This window comes from Arachis stenosperma, chromosome 2 (assembly GCF_014773155.1).
Source record: "Arachis stenosperma cultivar V10309 chromosome 2, arast.V10309.gnm1.PFL2, whole genome shotgun sequence".
Taxonomy (NCBI): domain Eukaryota; kingdom Viridiplantae; phylum Streptophyta; class Magnoliopsida; order Fabales; family Fabaceae; genus Arachis; species Arachis stenosperma.
In genome coordinates this window covers 35,434,369-35,449,458 of record NC_080378.1, presented here as the reverse complement: position 1 = coordinate 35,449,458, position 15,090 = coordinate 35,434,369, and the positions used below count along the sequence as shown (strand labels likewise).

At 38.8% G+C, this 15,090-nt stretch overlaps 1 non-coding gene across 1 annotated transcript; it reads left to right on the top strand.

The window, feature by feature from the left end:
• Nucleotides 1-10,019: 10,019 nt before the first annotated feature.
• Nucleotides 10,020-10,127, top strand: LOC130964951 (small nucleolar RNA R71). Its single transcript, XR_009081014.1, has one exon. It is a non-coding gene; the product is annotated as a small nucleolar RNA R71 (small nucleolar RNA).
• The last annotated feature ends 4,963 nt before the right edge of the window (nucleotides 10,128-15,090 follow it).

Below are 15,090 nucleotides of genomic sequence, written 5' to 3'. Positions count from 1 at the left end.
GGCTTTGCACTCTCCTTTGGATTCTCTCTGTATTGCTTGGGAGAATACTGGGAGGAGTTTCAATGACTTTCTTACTCAGCTGGCCCACTTGTGCCTCCAAATTTCTAATGGAGGATCTTGTTTCATTCATGAAACTGAAAGTGGCCTTTGACAGATCAGAGACTATATTGGCTAAATTAGAAGTGTTTTGTTCAGAATTCTCTGTCTGTTGCTGAGAAGATGATGGATATGGCTTGCAATTGCTCAGCCTATTGCGTCCACCATTGTTAAAGCCTTGTTGAGGCTTCTGTTGATCCTTCCATGAGAAATTTGGATGATTTCTCCATGATGAGTTATAGGTGTTTCCATAAGGTTCACCCATGTAATTAACCTCTGCCATGGCAGGGTTCTCAGGATCATAAGCTTCTTCAGAAGCTGCCTCTCTAGCACTGTTGGATGCATGTTGCCATCCATTCAGATTTTGAGAGATCATGTTGACCTGTTGAGTCAACACTTTGTTCTGAGCCAATATGGCATTCAGAGCATCAATTTCAAGAACTCATTTCTTCTGAGGTATCCCATTATTCACGGAATTCCTCTCAGAAGTGTACATGAATTGGTTGTTTGCAACCATGTCAATGAGTTCTTGAGCCTCTTCAGGGGTTTTCTTTAGGTGAATAGATCCACCTGCAGAATGGTCCAATGACATTTTCGAAAATTCAGATAGACCATAATAGAATATATCTAATATGGTCCATTCTGAAAACATGTCAGATGGACATCTTTTGGTCAGCTGCTTGTATCTTTCTCAAGCTTCATAGAGGGATTCACCATCTTTTTGTTTGAAGGTTTGAACATCCACTCTCAGCTTGCTCAGCTTTTGAGGAGGAAAGAATTTATCCAAGAAGGCAGTGACCAGCTTATCCCAGGAGTCCAGGCTATCCTTGGGTTGTGAATCCAACCATATTCTAGCTCTGTCTCTTACAGCAAAGGGGAAAAGCATGAGTCTGTAGACTTCAGGATCAACTCCATTCGTCTTTACAGTCTCACAGATCTGCAAGAACTCAGTTAAAAACTGATAGGGATCTTCAGATGGAAGTCCATAAAACTTGCAGTTTTGTTGCATTAATGCAACTAGCTGAGGTTTTAGCTCAAAGTTGTTGGCTCCAATGGCAGGAATGGAGATGCTTCTTCCATCAAACTTGGACGTTGGCTTTGTGAAGTCACCAAGCATTCTCCTTGCATTATTATTATTTTCGGCTGACATCTCCTTCTCTTGTTCGAAAATTTCTGAAAGGTTGTTTCTGGATTGTTGTAATTTAGTTTCTCTTAGTTTCTTTTTTTGAGTCCTTTCAGGTTCAGGATCAATTTCAACAAGAGTGCCTTTTTCCTTGTTCTTGCTCATATGAAAGAGAAGAAAACAAGAAAAGGAAGAGGAATCATCTATGTCACAGTATAGAGATTCCTTTATGTTAGTAGAAGAAGAGAGGGGAGAAGAATGAAGAAGGATGTATTCGGATTTTTGGATGAAGAGAGGTGAAGAGAAGTGTTAGTAATTAAATAATTAAATAGAATAAGAAAAGAGGAAGAGAATTCGAAAATAATTTTAAAAAAGGGTTAGTGATTTTCGAAAATTAGAGATAGAATGTAATTAAAATTAAAATTTAAAACAATTAATTAATTAAAAAGAATTTTTGAAAAAGAAAGAGGTATTTTCGAAAATTGAAGAGGGAAAAGTAGTTAGGTGGTTTTGAAAAAGATAAGAAACAAACAAAAAGTTAGTTAGTTGATTGAAAAAGATTTGAAATCAAATTTGAAAAAGATAAGAAGATAAGAAGTTAAATAAGATATTTTTTTTAAAAAAGATTTAATTTTAAAATTTAAAATTACTTACTTTACTAACAAGAAACTACAAGATAAGATTCTAGAACTTAAAGATTGAACCTTTCTTAACAAGAAAGTAACAAACTTCAAATTTTTGAATCAATCACATTAATTGTTAGCATATTTTTGAAAATTTGATATAAAGATAAGAAAAAGATTTTGAAAATAATTTGAAAAGGATTTTTGAATTTTTCGAAAAATAGAAAAAAAATGGAAAAGATATGATTTTTGAAAAAGATTTTGAAAAGATAAGATTTTTAAAATTGAAATTTTGACTTGACTTGTTAGAAACAACTAATTTTAAAAATTTTTGACCAAGTCAACCCAAAATTTCAAAAATTTGGAGGGAAATAAGGAAAAGATATTTTTTTGATTTTTAAATTTTTAATTATGAGGGAGAAAAACAACAAAAATACTCAATGCATGAAATTTTTAGATCAAAACAATGAATGCATGCAAGAATGCTATGAATGTCAAGATGAACACCAAGAACACTTTGAAGATCATGATGAACATCAAGAACATAATTTTGAAAAATTTTTGATGCAAAGAAAACATGCAAGACACCAAACTTAGAAATTTTTAATGCTTGGAAAATATGAATGCAAAGATGCACTTGAAAAACAAGAAAAGACACAAAACAAGAAAACATCAAGATCAAACAAGAAGACTTATCAAGAACAACTTGAAGATCATGAAGAACACTATGAATGCATGGAATTTTCGAAAAATGAAAGAAAAATTTTTAAAAGCATGCAATTGACACTAAACTTAAAAATTGACTCAAGACTCAAACAAGAAACACAAAATATTTTTGGTTTTTTATGATTTATTAATTTTTTTGGATTTTTATTAAATTTTTTTTTTCGAAAATATAGCTTGGAAAAATGAAAAATAAAAGAAAAATTTTGAAAAAGATTTTTGAAAAGAAAATTACCTAATCTGAGCAACAAGATGAACCGTCAGTTGTCCACACTCGAACAATCCCCGGCAACGGCGCCAAAAACTTGGTGGACGAAATTGTGATTCTTAAAGTTGTACTCCTTGTACTTTTATGGAATTTGAAATTGGCACGTGAGATCACAACTCCGTTCAACTTAACCAGCAAGTGTACTGGGTCATCCAAGTAATACCTTACGTGAGTAAGGGTCGATCCCACAGAGATTGTTGGTATGAAGCAAGCTATGGTCACCTTGTAAATCTCAGTTAGGCAGATTAAAATGGTTTAATGGTTTCGAAAATTAATAATAAAATAGAAAATAAAAAGGGATAGAATTACTCATGTAAATCAATAGTGGGAGTTTCAGATAATTGCATGGAGATGCTGTGCTCCTCTTGAAACTCTACTTCACTACTCGTTCTTCCAATCCTTCTTACTCCTTTCCATGGCAAGCTGTATGTAGGGCATCACCATCATCAATGGCTACTTTCAATCCTCTCGGGAAAATGGTCCTATGCGCTGTCACTGCACGGCTAATCGTCTGGAGGCATCACCCTTGGTTGATAGCTACATTCCATCCTCTCAGTGAAAATGGTCCAAATGCTCTGTCACAGCACGGCTAATCATCTGTCGATTCTCAATCAGGTTGGAATAGAATCCATTGATTCTTTTGCGTCTGTCACTAACGCCCAGCCTTCAGGAGTTTGAAGCTCGTCACAGTCATTCAATACCGGAATCCTACTCGGAATACCACAGACAAGGTTAGACTTTCCGGATTCTCAGGATCCTACTCAGAATACCACAGACAAGGTTAGACTTTCTGGATCCCCATGAATGCCGCCATCTATCTAGCTTATACCACGAAGATTCTGTTGGGGAATCTAAGAGATATGCGCCCGGCCTAAGGTAGAACGGAAGTGGTTGTCAATCACGCGCGTTCATAGGTGAGAATGATGATGAGTGTCACGGATCATCACATTCATCAAAGTGTTGTGCAACGTATATCTTGGAATAAGAATAAAAGAGAATTGAATAAAAAGTAATAGTAATTGTATTGAAACTTGAGGTACAGCAGAGCTCCACAGCCTTAATCTATGGTGTGCAGAAACTCCACTGTTGAAAATACATAAGTGAAAGGTTCAGGCATGGCCGAATGGCCAGCCCCCTGAATGTGATCAATAGTCTCCTTAGATGAAAGATAAAATAAAACTGAGACCAAAGATGTCTAATACAATAGTAACTTTCCTATTTATACTAGACTAGCTACTAGGGTTTACATGAGTAAGTAATTGATGCACAAATCCACTTCCGGGGCCTACTTGGTGTATGCTTGGGCTGAGCTTGATCTATCCACGAGCTGAGGCTTCTCTTGGAGTTGAACTCCAAGTTATAACGTGTTTTGGGCGTTCAACTCCAGATCATGACGTTTTTCTGGCGTTTAACTCCAGACAGCAGCATGTACTTGGCGTTCAACGCCAAGTTACGTCGTCAATTTCCGAATAAAGTATGGACTATTATATATTGCTGGAAAGCTCTGGATGTCTAATTTCAAACGCCGTTGAGAGAGCGCCATTTGGAGTTCTGTCGCTCCAGAAAATCCATTTTGAGTGCAGGGAGGTCAGATTCCAACAACATCAGCAGTCCTTTTGTCAACCTCTTTCAGAGTTTTGCTCAAATCCCTCAATTTCAGCCAGAAATTACCTGAAATCACAGAAAAATACACAAACTCATAGTAAAGTCTAGAAATGTGAATTTAACATAAAAACTAATGAAAGCATCCCTAAAAGTAGCTTGAACTTACTAAAAATTACCTAAAAACAATGCCAAAAAGCGTATAAATTATCCGCTCATCAGGTGTGTAGAAACTCCATCGTTGAAAATACATAAGTGATGGTCCAGGCATGGCCGAATGGCCTGCCCCCAAAGTGTGATATGAAATCGAAAATAAGGGAAAAGGACCTGGTCAAAGGCTGACCAAAGATCAATCAAAAGACGTCTAATACAATAGTAAAATGTCCTATTTATACTAGACTACTTACTAGGGTTTACAGAAATAAGTCTAAGTGCAGAAATCCACTTCCGGGGCCCACTTTGGTGTGTGCTTGGGCTGAGCTTGAGCTTTACACGTGCAGAGGCTTCTTTTGGAGTTAAACGCCAAGTTGTAATGTGTTTTTGGCGTTTAACTCTGGTTTGTGACGTGTTTCTGGCGTTTTACTCCAGAATGCAGCATGGAACTGGTGTTGAACGCCAGTTTACGTTGTCTAAGCTCGAACAAAGTATGGACCATTATATATTGCTGGAAAGCTCTGGATGTCTAATTTCCAATGCCATTGAGAGCGCGCCATTTGAAGTTCTGTAGCTCTAGAAAATCCATTTCGAGTGCAGGGAGGTCAGAATCCAACAGCATCAGCAGTCCTTTGTCAGCTTGAATCAGATTTTTGCTCAGTTCCCTCAATTTCAGCCAGAAAATACCTGAAATCACAGAAAAATACACAAACTCATAGTAAAGTCCAGAAATGTGAATTTTGCATAAAAACTAATGAAAACATCCCTAAAAGTAGCTAGATCCTACTAAAAACTACCTAAAAACAATGCCAAAAAGCGTATAAATTATCCGCTCATCACAACACCAAACTTAAATTGTTGCTTGTCCCCAAGCAACTGAAAATCAAATAAGATAAAAAGAAGAGAATATGCAATGAATTCCAAAAACATCTCTGAAGATCAGTATTAATTAGATGAGCGGGGCTTTTAGCTTTTTGCCTCTGAACAGTTTTGGCATCTCACTCTATCCCTTGAAATTCAGAATGATTGGCTTCTATAGGAACTCAGAATCCAGATAGTGTTATTGATTCTCCTAGTTAAGTATGATGATTCTTGAACACAGCTACTTTATGAGTCTTGGCCGTGGCCCAAAGCACTCTGTCTTCCAGTATTACCACCGGATACATTAATGCCACAGACACATAATTGGGTGAACCTTTTCAGATTGTGACTCAGCTTTGCTAGAGTCCCCAATTAGAGGTGTCCAGGGTTCTTAAGCACACTCTTTTTGCCTTGGATCACAACTTTCTTTTTCTTTCTTCTTTTTTTTTGTATTCACTGCTTTTTCTTGCTTCAAGAATCATTTTTATGATTTTTTAGATCCTCAGTAACATGTCTCCTTTTTCATCATTCTTTCAAGATCCAACATTCATGAACAACAAATTCAAAAGACATATGCACTGTTTAAGCATACATTCAGAAAACAAAAGTGTTGCCACCACATCAAAATAATTAATCTGTTATAAAATTCAAAATTCATGCAATTCTTCTCTTTTTCAATTAAGAACATTTTTCATTCAAGAAAGGTGATGGATTCATAGGACATTCATAACTTTAAGGCATAGACACTAAGATACTAATGATCACGTAATAAGACACAAACATGGATAAACATAAGCATAAAATTCGAAAAACAAGAAAATAAAGAACAAGGAGATTAAAGAACGGGTCCACCTTAGTGATGGCGGCTTGTTCTTCCTCTTGAAGATCTTATGGAGTGCTTGAGCTCCTCAATGTCTCTTCCTTGCCTTTGTTGTTCCTCTCTCATGATTCTTTGATCTTCTCTAATTTCATGGAGGAGGATGGAATGTTCTTGGTGCTCCACCCTTAGTTGTCCCATGTTGGAACTCAATTCTCTTAGGGAGGTGTTGATTTGCTCCCAATAGTTTTGTGGAAGAAAGTGCATCCCTTGAGGCATCTCAGGGATTTCATGATGAGTGGGATCTCTTGTTTGCTCCATCCTTTTCTTAGTGATGGGCTTGTCCTCATCAATGGGGGTGTCTCCCTCTATGTCAACTCCAACTGAATAACAGAGATGACAAATGAGATGAGGAAAGGCTAACCTTGCCAAGGTAGAGGACTTGTCCGCCACCTTATAAAGTTCTTGGGCTATAACCTTATGAACTTCTACTTCTTCTCCAATCATGATGCTATGAATCATGATGGCCCGGTCTATAGTAACTTCGGACCGGTTGCTAGTGGGAATGATTGAGCGTTGGATAAACTACAACCATCCCCTAGCCACGGGCTTGAGGTCATGCCTTCTCAATTGAACCGGCTTCCTTCTTGAATCTCTCTTCCATTGGGCGCCCTCTTCACAAATGTCTATGAGGACTTGGTCCAACCTTTGATCAAAGTTGACCCTTCTAGTGTAAGGGTATTCATCTCCTTGCATCATGGGCAAGTTGAATGCCAACCTTACATTTTCCGGACTAAAATCTAAGTATTTCCCCCGAACCATTGTAAGCCGATTCTTTGGGTCCGGGTTCACACTTTGATCATGGTTCTTGGTGATCCATGCATTGGCATAGAACTCTTGAACCATTAAGATTCCGACTTGTTGAATGGGGTTGGTAAGAACTTCCCAACCTCTTCTTCGAATCTCATGTCGGATCTCCAGATATTCACTCTTTTTGTGTTTAAAAGGGACCTCGGGGATCACCTTCTTCAAGGCTACAACTTCATAGAAGTGGTCTTGATGCACCCTTGAGATGAATCTCTCCATCTCCCATAACTCGGAGGTGAAAGCTTTTGCCTTCCCTTTCCTCTTTCTAGAGGTTTCTCCGGCCTTGGATGCCATAAATGGTTATGGAAAAACAAAAAGCAATGCTTTTACCATACCAAACTTAAAAGGTTTGCACATCCTCGAGCAAAAGAAGAAAGAAGAGAGTAGAAGAAGAAGAAATAGAGCAGATGGAGGTGGCTTTGTGGTTCGGCCAAAAGGGGAAGAAGTAGTGTTTAGGGTGTGTGAAAATGAAGGAGTGAAGATGGATTTATATAGGGGTGGAGAGAGGGGTAGGGTTCGGTTATGGGAGGGTGGGTTTAGGAGGGAAAGATGGGATTTGATAGGTGAAGGGTTTTTGGGGTTTAAATTTGAATGGTGAGGTAGCTGAGGTTTTATGAAGGATGGATGTGAGTGGTGAAGAGAAAGATGGGATTTGATAGGTGAAGGGTTTTTGGGGAAGAGGTGCTGAGGTGATTGGTGAATGGGTGAAGAAGAAGAGAGAGGGTGGTGGGGTAGGTGGGGATCCTGTGGGGTCCACAGATCCTGAGGTGTCAAGGAAAAGTCATCCCTGCACCAAGTGGCGAGCAAAAATGCTCTCTATGCCAATTCTGGCATTAAACGCCGGGCTGGTGCCCCTTTCTGGCGTTTAACGCCAACTTCTTGCCCTTTCCTGGCGTTTAACGCCAGTCTGGTGCCCCTTTCTGGCGTTAAACGCCCAGAATGGTGCCAGACTGGGTGTTAAACGCCCATTTGCTGCCCTTACTGGCGTTTAAACGCCAGCAAGGTCTTCCTCCAGGGTGTGCTATTTTTCTTTCTGTTTTTCATTCTGTTTTTGCTTTTTCAATTGATTTTGTGACTTCCCATGATCATCAACCTACAGAAAACATAAAATAACAAAGGAAAACTATATTAAATATAACATTGGGTTGCCTCCCAACAAGCGCTTCTTTAATGTCAGTAGCTTGACAGAGGGCTCTCATGGAGCCTCACAGATACTCAGAGCAATGTTGGAACCTCCCAATTCCAAACTTAGAGTTTGAATGTGGGGGTTCAACACCAAACTTAGAATTTGGTTGTGGCCTCCCAACACCAAACTTAGAGTTTGGCTGTGGGGGCTCTGTTTGACTCTGTTTTGAGAGAAGCTCTTCATTCTTCCTCTCCATGGTGACAGAGGGATATCCTTGAGCCTTAAACACAAAGGATTCTTCATTCACTTGAATGATCAATTCTCCTCTGTCCACATCAATCACAGCCTTTGCTGTGGCTAGGAAGGGTCTGCCAAGGATGATAGATTCATCCATGCACTTCCCAGTCTCTAGGACTATGAAGTCAGCAGGGGTCTTCAATCTTTACCAAAACATCCTCTACAAGTCCATAAGCTTGTTTTCTTGACTTGTCTACCATCTCTAGTGTGATTCTTGCAGCTTGTACCTCAAAGATCCCTAGCTTCTCCATTATAAAGAGAGGCATGAGGTTTACACTTGACCCTAAGTCACACAGAGCCTTCTTAAAGGTCATGGTGCCTATGGTACAAGGTATTAAAAACTTCCCAGGATCTTGTCTCTTTTGAGGTATTCTCTGCCTAGACAAGTCATCCAGTTCTTTGGTGAGCAAAGGAGGTTCATTCTCCCAAGTCTCATTACCAAATAACTTGTCATTTAGCTTCATGATTGCTCCAAGGTATTTAGCAACTTGTTCTTCAGTGACATACTCATCCTCTTCAGAGGAAGAATACTCATCAGAGCTCATGAATGGCAGAAGTAAATCCATTAGAATCTCTATGGTCTCAGTGTGAGCCTCAGATTCCCATGGTTCCTCATTAGGGAACTCATTGGAGGCCAGTGGACGTTCATTGAGGTCTTCCTCAGTGGCGCTCACTGCCTTTTCATCCTCTCCAAGTTCGGCCATGTTGATGACCTTGCACTCTCCTTTTGGATTCTCTTCTGTATTGCTTGGATGAGTACTAGGAGGGAGTTCAGTAATTTTCTTGCTCAGCTAACCCACTTGTGCCTCCAAGTTTCTAATGGAGGACCTTGTTTCAGTCATGAAACTTTGAGTGGTTTTCATTAGATCAGAGACCATGGTTGCTAAGTCAGAATGGCTCTACTTAGAATTCTCTGTCTGTTGCTGAGGAGATGATGGAAAAGGCTTGCCATTGCTAAACCTGTTTCTTCCACCATTATTGTTGTTGAAACCTTGCTGAGGTCTCTGTTGATCCTTCCATGAGAGATTTGGATGAGTTCTCCATGAAGAATTATAGGTGTTTCCATAGGGTTCTCCTATGTAATTCACCTCTTCCATTGAAGGGTTCTCAGGATCATAAGCTTCTTCTTCAGATGAAGCATCCTTAGTACTGCCTGGTGCATTTTGCATTCCAGACAAACTTTGAGAAATCAAATTGACTTGCTGAGTCAATATTTTGTTCTGAGCCAATATAGCATTCAAAGTATCAATCTCAAGTACTCCTTTCTTCTGATTTGTCCCATTGTTCACAGGATTCCTTTCAGAAGTGTACATGAATTGGTTATTTGCAACCATTTCAATTAGTTCTTGAGCTTCTGTAGGCGTCTTCTTCAGATGAAGAGATCCTCCAGCAGAGCTATCCAAAGACATCTTGGACAGTTCAGACAGACCATCATAGAAGATTCCTATGATGCTCCATTCAGAAAGCATGTCAGGAGGACACTTTCTGATCAATTGTTTGTATCTTTCCCAAGCTTCATAGAGGGATTCTCCTTCCTTCTGTCTGAAGGTTTGGACTTCCACTCTAAGCTTACTCAATTTTTGAGGTGGAAAGAACTTTGCCAAGAAGGAATTGACTAGCTTTTCCCAAGAGTTCAGGCTTTCTTTAGGTTGTGAGTCCAACCATATCCTAGCTCTGTCTCTTACAGCAAAAGGGAATAGCATAAGTCTATAGACCTCAGGGTCAACCCCATTAGTCTTGATAGTGTCACAGATTTGCAAGAATTCAGCTAAAAACTGATGAGGATCTTCCAATGGAAGTCCATGGAACTTGCAATTCTGTTGCATTAGAGAAACTAATTGAGGCTTAAGCTCAAAGTTGTTTGCTCCAATGGCAGGGATAGAGATGCTTCTCCCATATAAGTCGGGAGTAGGTGCAGTAAAGTCACCCAGCACCTTCCTTGCTTTGTTGGCATTGTTGTTCTTTTCGGCTGCCATGTCTTCTTCTTTGAAGATTTCTGTTAGATCCTCTATAGAGAGTTGTGCCTTAGCTTCTCCTAGCTTTCGCTTCAAGGTCCTTTCAGGTTCAGGGTCAGCCTCAACAAGAATGCTTTTGTCTTTGCTCCTGCTCATATGAAAGAGAAGAGAACAAGAAAATATGGAATCCTCTATGTCACAGTATAGAGATTCCTTGAGGTGTCAGAGAAAAAGAAAAATAGAAGGAGGAGGTAGAAGAATTCAAACTTATCACCAAAGACAGAGTTCAAATTGTGCATTGAGGAGAAGTGTTAGTCCATAAATAGATGGATGTGAAAAGAGGGGAAGAAATTTTTGAAAATAAATTAAAAAGATTTTAAAAACATTTTGAAAAATACTAATTGATTTTCGAAAACTAAGAGTGGAAAAGAAATCAAGTGATTTTTGAAAAAGATTTTGAAATTAGAAATTAAAAAGATATGATTGAAAACTATTTTGAAAAAGATGTGATTAAAAAGATATGATTTAAAAGTTATGGTTTTAAAAAGATGTGATTGAGAAGATATGATTTGAAAAACAATTAAAAAGATTTCATTTTAAAAATTAATGACTTGGCTAACAAGAAAAGATATGATTCAAACATTAAACCTTTCTCAACAGAAAAGGCAACATACTTGAAATGTTGAATCAAATCATTAATTGATAGCAAGTATTTTTGAAAATGGAAAGAAATTGATTTTGAAAAAGATTTGATTGAAAAGATATGATTTGAAAAAGATTTGATTTTGAAAATTTTTGAAAACTTGAAAAAAATTTGAATTAAAAACAGAATCTTCCCTCTTGTGCCATCCTGGCGTTAAACGCCCAGAATGGTATCCATTCTGGCGTTTAACGCCCAAAGCACTACCCTTTTGGGCGTTAAACGCCCAACCAAGCACCCTGGCTGGCGTTTAAACGCCAGTTTGCCCTTCTTCACTGGGCATTTTGAACGCCCAGCTTTTTCTGTGTAATTCCTCTGCTGTATGTTCTGAATCTTCAATTCTCTGTATTATTGACTTGAAAAGACACAAGTTAAAAATTTTTTTGGATTTTTAATAATGCAACTAAAATCAAATAACAATGCATGCAAGACACCAAACTTAGCAGTTTGTATACTATTGACACTAACAAATGAGAATGCATATGAGAAACAACAAAACACTCAAGTCAAGAGAATTCAAAGATCAGAGCAAGGAAATCATCAAGAACATCTTGAAGATCACTTAAGACACATGAATGAATGCAAGAAGAACAGAAACATGCAATTGACACCAAACTTAAAATGAGACACTAGACTTAACAAGAAACATGCAATATTTTTGGTTTTTTATGATTTTGTAATTTTTTTGGTTTTTTTTCGAAAATTAAGTGGAAAAAGAAAATAAAGATATCAAAATTCTTAATGAGAATTCCAGGAATCATGCAATGTTAGTCTAAAGCTTCAGTCTAAGGAAATTAGACATGGCTAGCCAAGCTTCAGCAGGACATTGCATTCAAGAGCTAAATTGATGAGAATCAATCAGCTTTGGTGATGATAAGAACATCACCTTGAAACACTAGAATTCATTCTTAAGAACTCTGAAGATAAATGCCTAATCTAAGCAACAAGATGAACCGTCAGTTGTCCAAACTCAACAATCCCCGGCAACGGCGCCAAAAACTTGGTGCACAAAATTGTGATCTCTACTTTTCACAACTTAAACAATCCCCGGTAATAGCTCCAAAAACTTGGTGCTCAATACCATGGTCTAAACATAATTTCACAACTTCGCACAACTAACCAGCAAGTGCACTGGGTCTTCCAAGTAATAAACCTTACGCGAGTAAGGGTCGATCCCACGGAGATTGTTGGTATGAAGCAAGCTATGGTCACCTTGTAAATCTCAGTCAGGCAGATTCAAATGGTTATGGATGATACATGAATAAAACATAAAGATAAAGATAGAGATACTTCTGTAATTCATTGGTGAGAATTTCAGATAAGCGTATGGAGATGCTTTGTCCCTTCCGTCTCTCTGCTTTCCTACTGTCTTCATCCAATCCTTCTTACTCCTTTCCATGGCAAGCTGTATGTTGGGCATCACCGTTGTTAGTGGCTACAATCCCGTCCTCTCGGTGAAAATGTTCAATGCACCCTGTCACGGCACGGCTAATCATCTGTCAGTTCTCAATCAGGTTGGAATAGAATCCATTGATTCTTTTGCGTCTGTCACTAACGCCCAGCCTTCAGGAGTTTGAAGCTCGTCACAGTCATTCAATCATTGAATCCTACTCAGAATACCACAGACAAGGTTTAGACCTTCCGGATTCTCTAGAATGCCGCCATCAATTCTAGCTTATACCACGAAGATTCTGATTAAGGAATCCAAGAGATAAACATTCAAGCCTTGTTTGCTTGTAGAACAGGAGTGGTTGTCAGGCACGCGTTCATAAGTGAGAATGATGATGAGCGTCACATAATCATCACATTCATCATGTTCTTGGGTACGAATGAATATCTTAGAATAAGAACAAGCTGAATTGAATAGAAGAACAATAGTAATTGCATTAATACTCGAGGTACAGCAGAGCTCCACACCTTAATCTATGGTGTGTAGAAACTCCACCGTTGAAAATACATAAGAACAAGGTCTAGGCATGGCCGAATGGCCAGCCTCCCCAAAACGTGATCAAAAGATTCAAAGATCTAAAGATCTGATCTAAGAAATAGATGTCCAAAGATGAAAATACAATAGTAAAAGGTCCTATTTGTAGAGAACTAGTAGCCTAGGGTTTACAGAAATGAGTAAATGACATAAAAATCCACTTCTGGGCCCACTTGGTGTGTGCTTGGGCTGAGCATTGAAGCATTTTCGTGTAGAGACTTTTCTTGGAGTTAAACGCCAGCTTTTGTGCCAGTTTGGGCGTTTAACTCCCATTCTTGTGCCAATTCCGGCGTTTAACGCCGGGCAGTTTTGAGCTGATTTGGAACGCCGGTTTGGGCCATCAAATCTCGGGCAAAATATAAACTATTATACATTGCTGGAAAGCCCAGGATGTCTACTTTCCAACGCCGTTAAGAGCGTGCCAATTGGGCTTCTGTAGCTCCAGAAAATCCACTTCGAGTGCAGGGAGGTCAGAATCCAACAGCATCTGCAGTCCTTTTCAGTCTCTGAATCAGATTTTTGCTCAGGTCCCTCAATTTCAGCCAGAAAATACCTGAAATCACAGAAAAACACACAAACTCATAGTAAAGTCCAGAAAAGTGAATTTTAACTAAAAACTAATAAAAATATACTAAAAACTAGCTAAAACATACTAAAAACAATGCCAAAAAGCGTATAAATTATCCGCTCATCAGCTACATCCCATCCTCTCAGTGAAAATGGTCCATATGCTCTGTCACAGCACGGCTAATCATCTGTCAGTTCTCGATCATGTCGGAATAGAATCCATTGATTCTTTTGCGTCTGTCACCACGCCCAACAATCGTGAGTTTGAAGCTCGTCACAGTCATTCAATCCCTGAATCCTACTCGGAATACCACAGACAAGGTTTAGACTTTCTAGATTCTCAAGAATGGCCACCAATAATTCTAGCTTATACCACAAAGATTCTGATTAAGGAATCCAAGAGATATGCGCTCGGTCTAAGGTAGAACGGAAGTGGTTGTCAAGCACGCGTTCATAGGGACGGATGATGATGAGTGTCACGGATCATCACATCCATCAGGTTGAAGGGCAGTGAATATCTTGGAATAAGAATAAGCATGAATTGAATAGAAAATAGTAGTAATTCCATTAAAATTCGAGGTACAGCAGAGCTCCACACCTTAGTCTATGGTGTGTAGAAACTCCATCGTTGAAAATACATAAATGATGGTCTAGGCATGGCCGAATGGCCTGCCCCCAAAGTGTGATATGAAATCGAAAATAAGGGAAAAGGACCTGGTCAAAGACTGACCAAAGATCAATCAAAAGACGTCTAATACAATAGTAAAATGTCCTATTTATACTAGACTAGTTACTAGGGTTTATAGAAATAAGTCTAAGTGCAGAAATCCACTTCTGGAGCCTACTTTGGTGTGTGCTTGGGCTGAGCTTGAGCTTTACACGTGCAGAGGCTTCTTTTGGAGTTAAACGCCAAGTTGTAACGTGTTTTTGGCGTTTAACTCTGGTTTGTGACGTGTTTCTGGCGTTTTACTCCAGAATGCAGCATGGAACTGGCGTTGAACGCCAGTTTGCGTCGTCTAAGCTCGAACAAAGTATGAACCATTATATATTGCTGGAAAGCTCTGGATGTCTATATTCTAACGCTATTGAGAGTGCGCCATTTGGAGTTCTGTAGCTCCAGAAAATCCATTTCGAGTGCAGGGAGATCAGAATCCAACAGCATCAGCAGTCTTTTGTCAGCCTGAATCAGATTTTTGCTCAGGTCCCTCAATTTCAGCCAGAAAATACCTGAAATCACATAAAAATACACAAACTCATAGTAAAGTCCAGAAATGTGACTTTTGCATAAAAACTAATAAAAACATCCCTAAAAGTAGCTAGATCCTACT